The following is a 13754-nucleotide window of genomic DNA, read 5'->3' as shown; positions in this document are numbered from 1 at the left end:
AAAAAAAAAACAGTTTGTAATGTGAAAACAAGCACTCTTTGGTATTGTACTTTAAAGAAACATACACGCATTACAAAATTAAACAAAATGTAAAGAAACTGAACAAAAAAGAAACGTTTTTGCCATCAATGCAAAATGTGAAAAATCTGAGAACAAATTCAAGCATCACATGATCCAGCTATGGACTAAGTCAGTCAATTGGACTGTCACATATTCGCGGCAGAATATATACACAATGTTGCAAAAAGTTTGACGTGTCCTAAACTTACGATGACAAAAGACAGCAAATTATGTCACTATACATATATTGTTTGTGCCGTGATCAGCTTTTTATTGCCTTATCAGGGTTTATTATTATGGCCTTAGAACAGAGGTACGTACACAGATGCCAGTGTTGTCAAGCAGGAACATCCATTACCGGACAAGAGCGGGACTCTATGGCTTCTTATCAGGCGGGAGAGAGAGGTGCCAGACAGGAAGTGATACTGTGATAGAGGGAGGCATACGAGGGGGAAAAAAGAATGGGAGACAAGACAGAGCATGAAAATGAGGGGGGAAAAAAAGCAGAGCTGTGACCCAGCTGCGTCGATACCAAGAAAGGATTGTGAATAATGTGATGCCGTTGCGATAAATAACAAGCAGAGCGTGGCTGCGCGGAAAACAAAACATTTGTCAAGGTGCCTATTAAATGTAATCAAGCTGCTTGATGAGCTTGCTGCAAGGTCTTAGTGAAAGGTGTGAAAAATAAAGTGGGCTTGCAAGTTTATGTGAATTTTTTAAAGGTACAAAAAAGTAATCAAAATGACAGTTTTGAGTCAATTCTAATAATGTGATTATTATGTGAATTGTGTGTTTCCAAAGAAACTAAATGACCGTTTTGCTTGATTAGAAAAACCGACGAGGCTCTTATTGGGCGATTTGGGATGTTAGTATTTTATCCTCAGACTCAAGTTTTAGTGTATGGGTTTTGCGATTCATTGTTTTCAAAAAAGCCTGATGAACGCTAGATCATATGAAAACAGAGGCCGCATTTCCCGTAAGAATTAAAGTAAATGCAAACAATCTGTTCCATAATTCTAAAAACTAGTTTTTTTTTTTTATCGAGAATATTTTTAGATAGAAAAAAACAATTGAAAGAAATAAACCAATTAAATGAGCAAATAAACATTTCACATTACTATTACCATTATTGAAGAAACTTGGTGTATGGAAGAGAGAGAGGAGGGGAATCCCACCCACATCAGGGTTTAATTCCCACTGCTGAGCTCTGTTTAGTTAGCACATTCTCATTTTGCAACATCAGCTTCCTTGATTTACATATTTCTCCTTCACAAGCATAGAAATGATTGGTCATGCATGCACTGGCTTTGCGTTCTTTCTTGAAATCTATCGCATTCCTCATCTTTGTCACCTTTTGAAACCATTCGCCCATCCGTCCATCCACCCATCTATGTTCTGTACAATGGACTGGTGTTGAAAGGTAAACCGACAAATTTCTGGATTATATTAATTCCGGCACCTCTAATGCAGCCATTTTTTTAAAAGGATTATGAGTCCATGAGCGTTACAGCAGTAAATGCTACTAATACAGTATTTGGGATTTGCCTGCTGTCAAACATGACATGTGGTGTCTAAATATGTCACTTCCCAGAGACACTGAGGCTAATAGACTTCTCAATGGATCCATTCAAGAAGTTAATCCTCCAGAACCAACTGTGCGATAGTGAAATATTTTGAACGTGAACTCCAGTCCAACGCTGTTAACTGTGTGCTTTATGATGAAATATTAAACAACTGGAGCAACCCAAGAGAAGGCAGCAAAAAGCAAATATCAAATTATTACTTTCCTACTTAAAATCAAATTAAATTAAGCAATAAAAGCAAGTGAGTGCATGTTTTATATGTTTAAAAACAACGACAAATTCCACGAATTCCATTTAGCGAACGGGAGTAGAAATGCCTTCCCATTCTTTAAACGTACAAATAATGTATTTATTTCATTCTAGCAGAGTGGGCAAATGTGCAAGCTGCATAGCAGTGAATTTGAAATATATTTAATGGCGGCAAAGTCACTATAGTAAATAAAGGCGGTAGGAATACGTGCTCACACACACACACACACACACACACACACACACACACACACACACACACACACACACACACACACACACACACACACACACACAAACGCGCGCACGCACGCACGCACGCACGCACGCACGCACGCACGCACGCACGCACGCACGCACGCACACACACACACACACACACACACACACACACACACACACACACACACACACAGCGGGCTGATGTGAACGAAGTGAGTCCCAGAAGAGCAACGCAGTCCACACGGGAGACGTGTTAATCAGGCAATTGCATCGTTACAAGTCAATGGTGCAAAATGAATGTGCGAAAACAATTTATGTGCTAAACACAAGCACTTCCATATAAAAACCTAAGACAGCAAGTAGAGATTTCACTCTGGCGTCATTTGCTGTCCAACCAACCAGGAATCAATAAAGTACCCCATTTGTTTTCTTCTAACATGCATGTCTAATTAGTGACGTAATTCAATGGCAGTATAGAAAGACTCATGCTTAATTTACACTGACTGCCGAACAGATGCATAGCAATGTAATGGCCTCCATACGGACACCGCATTGGCGTCAATTTGTCAATTCACACCAGATACAGTATGTGGTTCGTATGCGGAGCCCCGCAAGCTTTTTGCAAGGCTTCTTATTTTTCCCAGATGCTGCATGTGTATTTTCATAACAAAGAAATTACACAAGCCAGACAGAAAGTCAAGTGTCAGTATTCGAGGTAGATCGGGAATATTTCAAAATAAAATTGTTTTGTTAACTCGTTCTGTTGTTTGCTTTATGCATAAAAACATATTACCTACATGTATACAAAATACAGACCTTTCATTTCAGCTAACTATGTATGTAGTTTGACATGCAAAAAAACATTTAAAAGCCAAATTTAAAAGTTAGATTTAAGAGATTAAAAAGCCAAAAAACGATCTTGAAACAAATAAACATATTCTCGGAACTTTTGCTCTTCTACTATGGGTAAGTACATTTTGTGTTTAAATAGTGTTATTTTGTCATATTTGATCAATCTTGAGCTATAAATGCCATTGCAGAGTGGTAAGGTTGTTTTCCAAGAATATTTAACTATACCTATAACTTCATATGTACCTGTAGTGAAAAAGCCAAATGTGACGTCTCTGTTGCCAAAATCAACAGTTCAGCCAATGGGGTGATCACTGCCAGCAACCTCTCAAATATCCACTCTCTACTTCCTTCTCTTTTGAGTTATTGTAATATACTGTATCTACCACGGACAGAGTAATTAGCTTCTTTCTTGACAACTGTGCTAGATTGTTTGTGGGTCAATAGAAAAATCGTAGAGTATAATATATGTGGTACCTCAAAATGTTGCCTCCCCAATAAGTACAGGGAGAGGATTGGCATTCTCTTCAGTTGAGTAACTGTATGTCTTTCTTTGACACTATGACACAAATAAATACTTCATTCTCTCTGCAATTGAGTGAAAGAACACAAGGGCACTTGATGAGGAAATAACACATACAGCAATGTGTTTTTGTGTAAACTTCCCTCCGCTATCTTGATAATATTTAATAAACGACAGGTGTACATTAATATTAACACACGCATATAACAAATCTGTTTTTCTGTAAACTTCCCTCAGTTTTCTTGATAATATTTAATAAACGACAGATGTACATTAACATGTCTGCGTTTACAACTTGTTTTGTCAAACATTTGTACATTGTCACTGCTGCTACGGAAATGGAAGTGACTTTCAAAAAGTAATTCCTAAGTTTCCTCGGAGCGCTGAACGATCCTGTAGCAGCAGGAATTTAGTTAGACATACTGTATTTGGACTAATGGAAAAAGGGAAAATCATTGGCAGTGTTAAACTTTCATATCTATGGAGACTTCAAACCTCCACGCCGAAGCGAGCCTGACACGGCAGTGAATTTAGATAAACATGAATCTTAATGAAATGAGACATGTGCGCGCATACTATATTAATCAACTCTCGCTCATCTATTATGCATTAGCTTGCAACTTAACTTATCATGAGCAATTTGTACCAGCATACTGCTGTCGTCCAAGCAGACTGGCTGGGTTGATTGCTTTCGGTCACTATCTGGCAAGTTTCAAATTCATTTCAATAACAGAGCAAAATGTACATGTGTGTGAAATGTACACCATATAATGAAGGCACGCTTAGGGTTGCCCTTAATGAAGTCTGGTTTGATATAAGTGAACAATCCCTATTTACCGTATTACAATATTGCTGTTGATATAGCAATCATAACTGAGAACAGATAATCCACAGGAAGTGCACCAAAGTTAGTTAGCATTCCAACTGACTAACATGTGGTAGCCACATGGTTCTTGACAAAGTGCAGCAATACCGTAATTTTCGGACTATAAGTCGCGTTTTTTTTTTCATAGTTTGGGTGGTGGGGCGACTTATACTCAAGAGCGACTTATATGTGAATTTTTCCGCAAATTTTCAAAATTCAAAAATCCGTGATGTAGTGAAACCGCGATAAACGAACCGCGATGTAGCAAGGGATTACTGTCATTTGACCTGCAAGTGACGTCAGCAGCGGGGCGGTTGTTTACATAAGGGCAAAGGATTCTATCACGGGATGACGAAGATGACGAAGGGCCCCACGTTTGAAGGATTTAATGATTTGGAGTGACACAAGGTTTGAAAAACGTATTTATGTTATAGTTATTTATATATACCCGCGACCCCCGTGGGGACTAAGCGGTTCAGAAAATGGATGGATGGATGGATGGATTTTATTTCGTGTAGCAACTTGTATATGTTTTTATCGTTACAGTTCAGTAGTTGTTGGCTCGTTGAACTCGTTTTGTTAAATAAAGAGCCGTTTACCAAACCCACGTGTTTCCTGGTACTTTGTTAACGCTACAATACGGTTGTATACTAGATCTGTGCGGCGCGCACGCGGCGTTGTTGACATAAAGGACAAGGAATTTGATCGATGGATTTAATAATTAGGAGTGACACAGATGGTTTGATAATATTGTTGTTATATGATAGTTATTTGAAATATACTTTATATATCGTTATATGGGTCTGTGGAATAATTAGAAATGCAACTTACGAGTCCGACGTCAGCGGCGCATATGTGGCGGCATTGTTTACATAAAGGACAATCGATGGATTTAATGAATTGGAGTGACACGGATGGTTTGATAAACGTGTTATTTATGTAATACTTATTTGAATAACTCTGAATGCTACTCAGGCCCGTTCTCAGCTCCTCGTTTGTGTATACGTCACGTTAGCATACCGTATCGTTTAGCCTGTTGTTGCTGGTTCATGTCTGTTCTTGGTGTTGGATTTTGACAAATAAATCTGCCCCAAAAGTGCGACTTATACTCCGCTGCGACTTATATATGTTTTTTTTCACTGTATTGTGCATTTTATGGCTGGTGCAACTTATACTCCGGTGCGACTTATAGTCCAAAAATTACGGTAATTTGATCATCTATTTGTCAGTCAGTATAGTAAGTGTTTGGTCTTTGTGCCACTCGGTGTTAGAAACAATGGAAGGATTATTTGATTGTTATGTGAAATTTTTGTTTGGTTGACTGCAAAGACTTATTTTGAAGTCTATCTAAAATTTGTCGCAACTGATTAAGTGAAAATGCATAAAACATTAAAGTAAGCTTATAAAGATTAGAATTACATCACACTTCAGTGAAAACCATGTAATTACAAATTGTCCAAAATTACCAAACAAACCATTTAACCAAATGCCATCTGTTAAAATACAACTTGATAAAACTTGGTTTAATTGGTGTCATTTAGTTATATGACCTAAGTCCAAAGACAAGCGATTTTCTGTTTTGTTTAACACAACAAAACCACTTTTTGTGTGTGTTTTGGGTAAAAAAAAAGAAAAAGATATTGAGATACTGCTTTTTATTGGACAGAATCAAGTGTTTTTGTAAAAGCCAGCAATGTATTAAAGTCGCAAGATACATTCATTCTATTTTATAGAGCACAGTCAAGTACTGTATATAATCAAACATCAAGAAAACACTCCAAGAAGTCATCTTGGTATTTTCTTAGCTATCCTTACCTAAAATGTCATGACTGTTTTCTGACAACACAAAGCAAACAGTGTATTAAGTCTGAGAGTGTCGCTAGCCAGCAGGCGAATACGACATGAATTCCACATTTGTTGCTCAAATAATGCCGCTAATCCTTAACAGTGCAGCGATGCCGCCAGAGAACGGGAATCCGAAGAACTATGTGCTATAACTGATCCCACGTGTGATGCTGTCAATATGTCCAAGGAAATCTTATTTCTAAGAGAGTGGTATTTTCTTAAAAGAGCAAGGCTATAGAATTGCACATTTCTGAAACATAACATCTACCTTTGAGACGTTGATGGCCTTCCAGAAGACAACAATGACCAAGTGGGGTGTTGCCCGAATGAAATATAATATTGGAAAGCTGTAACAGGGCTCTGAAGTTTAACTCCAGATATTTCTCCCGCCCTTTTCCCATTTCACTGTTCTCTGTGAAAGGTAATTACACCACAGTGGAAGATTTTGACCAGGCAATTCCTGCCTACTGAGGTAATATCAGAGGGAGGACGGTGTCTTTGTGAAAGAGGAATAGCGGCAAGCCAGAGAAAGGGGTGTGAAGTTTCAACACTGCACTTACCCCTCACATACCGCCCTTTTCATGTTGTTGTTCTGTGTGAAAGATACTGACATGGACCTGGCCACCTAGCAATTTCCTGGCTTTGGAGATATGTTGTATCAGAGCTGTCAAAAAGGCGGAACAGTGGAAGGAATTTTTTATTAAAGTGACTAACAGAAAGCAAAACCCCAAGTGTATAGTTTCTCGTGTATTTATTGTGTTTTATCTCTGACTTGATGTTGGTTTTATTGTTTAGCTCTTAACACTTTTATATAACTGCCTCTTGCTTAGGGTGTCATTGTAAATAAAAAATAGTTCTCAACTGACTCAGTGACAAGTTTATACTATTTACTGCATTTCACCAAATGTAGACACGATAACGCTTGCAGCTGGATGTGCTATAATATTATATCAATCAAATCCAAATCCATGAATTTGTTAAAGAGTGATGGGGCGGTGTTATGGTACATGTGGTCTCCTATCAGAAGTATTGTCCTCTAGCAGCCACTCTTCTCAAACACGTTTTGCATGACCCTCCACTAACAATCTGTGTAAGATTCCCAAAATAGATGACTTTTTTGATGAGGGGAAAACGCTGTAAGGCTCGCTGACTGGTCAAATCTACAACACTTTGCAAACATAGACGATCGTTACTCAAAAAACTACTCATACCACTGATGAAATGTTTTAGAGGTTTTGAAATTATGAGTTTTCAAAACCGCGTCATACCGTGTTGCTACTACGACTACTGTTTGTGAAAGGTCATGACACAGAAAGTTTAATTGTCGCTGTCTGACAACTACTTTATATACCGCAACGAACAGTGTTTTTTTTTTTTTTTTTTAAATAAGATGTTGTTTGGTCTTCTTTTATAACACTGTGTAAAAGCCTGGAAGAAACTATCATCCACAGACGGGAAAAAAAGTGAAATAAAAAAGTACTAAAACTCCCTGCCGCTCCCTCCCTCCGGAGAGGCCAAGTATGAAGTATTCTAAGCGCCTGATTAATTTCTTCCTGGCTGCTGGTGAGTAATAATGTTCTCTATTGTCCCTCCCCTCAAGAGGATATGAAGGGGGAAAACATCCATATTATTGCTTTTAAATCTATGAAGTTATGACAGCAACAAGAAAAGTCTAAACAATGAAAAACTAAATAAAGAGAACAGTTGAAGCTTCCAGCTACTGAAATGTGTGGCAGTATTTTCAAGAACTTTGGCATTGTGTCCATCTTTCACTCTTGTAGGAGTTGTTGTCTAGCAAGGTGTCACTATACAGCTCAAACCCCCGCTCTATGCAAGTCACACCAGCGGCATTTTGTCTTCAGAGCACCCCTAAATATGAAAAAAAGAAAAATAGCTGGATTTTTTTGTCTTGTTTGCATTGCTAATACCGCATCGTCTTTGTGATGGTCTCAGCTGGAAAGGTCCAAAGGCAAAATGTTAATCAATTAGTCTGTGACAGGAACAACAGATTACACGATGGCTCAGTCACTTAAACACTATGGAGAAGTGGATTGCTATAATTCATTTAAAACTTTCATTAGTGCCATTACTCTACAGTGAACATGAGAAAAATATTCCATGTTAATAGTGGAGGCCCGTCATCTAGATCGGGTGTATATCTGAGACCTTCAAGTAATACCAGCACTTGCAGCTATTTTATATACGGCTTGCAATCATCACAGTTGTGAGCTGTAGCCTATTCCAACTCACTGGGCTGAACTGCTCGACAGCCAATCAATTGCAAGGACGATCCCTGGTGAGGTGTTCCGGGCACATTCCACAGGGGAGGAGGCCCCGAGGATGACCCAGGACATGCAGGAGAGACTATGACTGCTGGCCAGGGTACGAACGCTTTGGGATCTCCCTGGAAGGGGTGGATAAAGTCACTTGTCAGTCATACCCCCCCTGACGTGACCCCAAACAAAATGAAGGAAATGGATGGATGGATGGATGGATGGATGGATGGATGGATGGATGGATGGATGGATGGATGGATGGATGGATGGATGGATGGATGGATGGATGGATGGATGGATGGATGGATGGATGGATGGATGGATGGATGGATGGATGGATGGATGGATGGATGGATGGATGGATGGATGGATGGATGGAAGGACGGACGGACGGGATATGGTTGGATGGATGGACGGACAGACGTTTCACCTCGGGTGGTTAGTGAACTAGTAGTTGGAACTGCCGCAGAGTTATGAGCTGGAATGGTTTCCAGCCCATCAACAACCCTGATGCATTACAGTTGATAAAAAAGGGTTGGATTTATTTATACAGTGTGTGTTATTAATTAGTTATCATTATTAGAGAGTGATTAGTAGAGAGCTATTAATTATTATAATATTAACTGTGGTAGCAATATGGTAACAATATTACAGTAGGTTCTACTGTACGAGTATCATAATATTAACAGTAAAATTAGCAGATTTTTACAATTATGTAACAGTTTAAAATGTTTAAATAAAGCTTTGACAGTTTGACCCATTACTTCCTGTAGGAAAATGTTTAACCTCTGGAGTTTAACTGTATAAACATACGTATAATATAAAAGGCCTGTACCATATATTCATCTGTATTATAAAGTAAGTCTGTCCTTGAATTTCAAGTATGATTGAACAAAAAACCAAAAAAAAAAACAGGAAGGATTCATTTTTTTGACAGAGAGGTGAGCGCAGGGAAAAATCACTCCAGCTGTTTTAGATGAGAAGGCAAAGAGACTCAGGGCGACGTTTAATAGCTAAAAAAAAAAAACATCTGTTAAATCAAGTATAGCCTGAAATGGACCAAAGATTTTCACCTTTCAAAAGGGAAGAACAGCTCTGGCTTGAGCAACGTCAACTAAAACACAAAGTTCGAAGGAATAAAAAGAAAACTGTGAAATTATTTTTTGATGACATGACGAGAGACAGATTGATCAAGGATAAGCAAGTGTAGCGGAGGTCAAAGGGGCTAGAAAACTATGGCAGATCAAGATCACAGTACAGACATACGTATATGTAGTAAATATACTGTCAGCACAATGATAAAAGGTAAAACAATCCAGCACTAGTCATCATACGACATTTGAAGATGATCAGTTGACAATTGTGACTGGTAGGTAGAGAGCTATAAAAGATTGATTTGACATCCCTGCCTTGGCCATTTTGGGTCAGGTGTGTGTTTCAATAAAAATAATAATCAATAATAATCGATACACAATCAGTGATGCAAGTTTGACAAACTCAATTTTACCTTGCAGAGCATCTAAAATACTGTATGATGAAAAAATAAAATCTGTGCAGTTCCTGCATGTGAATAACTTCTGTAATTTGCTGTCTGATAATTGCAATACTAAATCTAATTTGTAATTCACTGCTGCAAATTGTGAGTGACTTCACTGATTTGGATTGCTCCTGTGACAATAAAAGTTCCATATTATTCTTTTCTATTCTACTGTAGAACATGAAAAAAAGTTTTTGTCTTTTTCATTGTGGAAGAAGGATTGGTGTGCAGAAATCTTGCCGCAGTGTCAGTGTCAAACAAGGTGGAGTCCATAGATTTAGCCCCCACCGCAACACCAATGCCCAAGCTGTCGTCACCTCACCAGGCCGCCGGCAGCATCTTATCAGCAGCTGCCAATTACAACACCAGCATCTTATCTGCACAAGCCAATTAGAGCCGGAGCAGTTGCTATGAGGAAATGTCAACAGCTCAGTGAACTTGCCAGGCTACTTTATCTGGACCCGCCACTTTTCACTGTCACAGTAAAGGCCGCTGCAGAGCAATGCTGTGACAAGAAAAGGTTGCAGGTATGACCGACTTATTCGCCTGACTAAAGAAAGACTTCACATGTCGCAATATGGATTTTTCACAGTAGCAGTTGATCCTGAAATGGCAATTGGAATCAAAATGGGTAACTCCCTGTGTTTTTGGGGTATAGGTTATTGAGAATTTTCTCATGGTGTTCTCATGATAGACACACCTACCAAATTTCACACTGCTGAGTGAAACTGGCAACGGAGGGTTGAATTAAAATAATAATAGCTAAAATAAAATAATAATTCCAAGGGACTTAAGCGTATCAACTACAACTACATCATGTTATGCCCAGACTTAAAAAGGAAAACCATGACATTCTTTTATATTGTTTCCTATTTTCTTGTATCAAAGGTGAACAGTACCAAAATAAAGTGAACGATGTGGCAACCCAAGTGATATAACCCAAGTTATGTATCTCATGAACGTAACATGTAACATGTATTAGCAAACATGTCTTCGATCCCCAGGACAGCATTAGCACATTTCTCATGCTTTCTGATGTGCGAGAGGCTGGCAGCACAATTTGAGATAGAGAATTTGTTCGGTTACTTTCAACAACATGTCATAAATTTGTCAGAACTGTAGAAGCAGCGACATTCTTTCACTTTGCTCAACGCCACTTTGAAACAGTGATCCATGCCTCCGTTACATCTCAGCTAGACTACTGGAATGGACTTTATTTTGGGGTCAGCCAGTCAATCCAAAATGCTGTCGCTCACCTCGTAAGAGGGAGCACCAATTCTGGTTGTGCGCCACGTTTTAGAGAGCATTCTGAGATGCTTGTTTTGAAATTGTTAAATGGTCTCATCCTAATTTACCACTCTGAGCTCCTCCACCCCTATGCACCTTCCCGGGGCCTCAGGTCCACAGACCAGACGCAACGAGAAGTACTGAGGGTTAAGCGGAGCCTCAGAGGGGATCGAGTCTTTTCTGTTGCCAGTTCTTCCCTCTGGAATAACCTCCCCTCAAATGTTAGGCAAGCCCCCTCTCTGTCTATTTTCAAAACCTATTTGAAGACCCATTTATTTTTCTTTCAAAGTCAAAGTCAAAGTCAAAGTCAGCTTTATTGTCAATTTCTCCACATGCTTAGACACACAAAGAAACCGAAATTTCGTTCCCCCCTATCCCACGGTGACAAGACATGGCTCACAACAGAAAAGTAAACAAGTATAACAAAAGCGTGCTGAATAAATAATGAATAAATAAATAAATAGGAGGAGCAGAAAAAAAAGGAGCAAGTGCGCGTACAGCAGACATTCCCGAAAATAGCGCAACAGTGCCGCACGCTACGCAGAAGGGGGTAGCGAGTTCAGGGCCCTAACAGCCTGGAGAAAGAAGCTGTTGGCGAGTCTGGTGGTGCGGGAGCGCAGGCTCCTGTACCTCTTCCCAGAGGGCAGAAGGTCAAACAAAGAGTGAGCCGGGTGACTCACATCTCTGGCAATCGAGGTTGCCTTGCGGGCGACATGGGAGGTGTAAATGTCCTTCAGGGAGGGCAGCCGTATTCACTATGCGCTGCAGGGCCTTCAAGTTCTGTTCAGTGCAGTTACCACCCCAGACAGCGATGCAACTGGTGAGGACGCTCTCAATGGTGCCACGGTAAAATGTAGACAGGACTGCCTGAGGAGCACATGCACGCCTGAGCTTCCGCAGGAAGTACAAGCGGCGCTGATCTTTCTTTGCCAGTGACGAGGTGTTTTCGGACCAGGAGAGGTCCTCACTGATGTGCACCCCCAGGAACTTGGTGCAGCTCACCCTCTCCACCACAGCACCGTCGATGATCAGCGGCAGGTGTGTTGTGTGACCCTTCCGGAAGTCAACAATCATCTCCTTGGTCTTATTGACGTTCAGCAGGAGGTTGTTGTCCCTGCACCACGTGGTCAGAAGGTCAACTTCCGACCTGTACCGAGTCTCGTCGCCCTTCGTGATGAGACCCACCAGAGTCGTGTCGTCAGCAAACTTCACTATGCGGTTGTCGCTGTAGGTCGCAGTGCAGTCATGCGTCAGCAGGGTGAAGAGCAATGGACTGAGCACGCAGCCCTGGGGGGCTCCCGTGCTCAGCGTGATGCTGGCGGAGATTTTGTCGCCAACACGCACCACCTGAGGCCTCTGACAGAGGAAGTCCAGTATCCAGTTGCAGAGGGAGGTACTGAGGCCCAGCTCGTCGAGTTTGCAGATGAGTCGCTGCGGCACAATGGTGTTGAAGGCAGAGCTGAAGTCCACAAACAGCAACCTCACATATGAGTCCTTTCTCTCCAGGTGGGTGAGGGCCGAGTGGAGGGCAGAGCAGATGGCATCCTCAGAGGACCGCTTGGCACGGTACGCAAACTGGAAAGGGTCAATGGTGGGGGGGAGAACGGACTTGATGTGCTCCATGACCAGCCGCTCAAAGCACTTCATGATGATGGGCGTCAGTGCCACAGGGCGGTAGTCATTGAAGCAGGACGGTGCAGGTTTCTTTGGCACAGGAACGATGGTGGCAGCCTTGAAACACGAGGGGACGATGGCCTGCTGCAGGGAAACGTTAAAGATGTCCGTGAAGACACCCGACAGCTCCCCAGCGCAGTCCTTCAGCGCTCGACCCGGGATGTTGTCAGGGCCCGCCGCCTTACGGGTGTCAATAGCGGTAAGCGCCCTCCTCACACCGTCGGCAGAGAGGCGCAGGGGCTGCTCGTGTGGGGGGGGGGAGTGGACTTCAGCGGGCAAGTGCTGTTCTGGGCGTCGAAGCGAGCAAAGAAGCGGTTCAGATCGTTCAACAGACGGATGTCGCCCTCACAGCTCCTCGGCGCGGGCTTGTAGTCCGTGATGGTCTGAATGCCCCGCCAAAGGCTACGTGCGTCCTTGCTGTCCTTGAAGTGGGTGGAGACCTTGCACGAGAACGCCTTCTTCGCTTCTTTGATGCCTCGGGACAGGTCGGCCCTCGCTGTCCTCAAGCCAGCCTCATCCCCCGCTCTGAAAGCCTTGTCCCTGGCCCTCAACAGTCTGAGGACAGCCCCCGTCAGCCACGGCTTCCAGTTCGCGTGAGTGACGACGGATTTCGAGCAAGTCACATCATCGATGCACTTTGTGATGTAAGAGGTAACAGAGTCAGTATACTCCTCTATGTCCGTCCAATCGTTGTAGGTGGCTGCCTGCTTAAACAAGTCCCAGTCAGTGGTGTCGAAGCAGTCACGAAGTGCATCGGAGGCACTTTGGCGTTTGACTGACTTTT

General features: G+C 41.6%; 1 protein-coding gene across 8 annotated transcripts in view; it reads right to left on the bottom strand.

The window, feature by feature from the left end:
- The window catches only part of enox2 (ecto-NOX disulfide-thiol exchanger 2), a 158288-nt gene that overhangs the window by 59238 nt on the left and 85296 nt on the right, over nucleotides 1–13754 (bottom strand). Inside the window, exon 3 of one of the 8 annotated variants that reach the window (XM_049748041.2) lies at nucleotides 382–485. The exons of the other annotated variants lie outside the window; for them this stretch is intronic. The gene's annotated coding sequence lies outside the window, so the exon portion shown is untranslated. The remainder of the gene's footprint in view (nucleotides 1–381; nucleotides 486–13754) is intronic. 8 annotated transcript variants of the gene reach the window in all.

Source organism: Syngnathus scovelli, chromosome 1 (genome assembly GCF_024217435.2).
Source record: "Syngnathus scovelli strain Florida chromosome 1, RoL_Ssco_1.2, whole genome shotgun sequence".
Taxonomy (NCBI): domain Eukaryota; kingdom Metazoa; phylum Chordata; class Actinopteri; order Syngnathiformes; family Syngnathidae; genus Syngnathus; species Syngnathus scovelli.
This window is presented reverse-complemented; position numbering and strand designations above follow the sequence as displayed.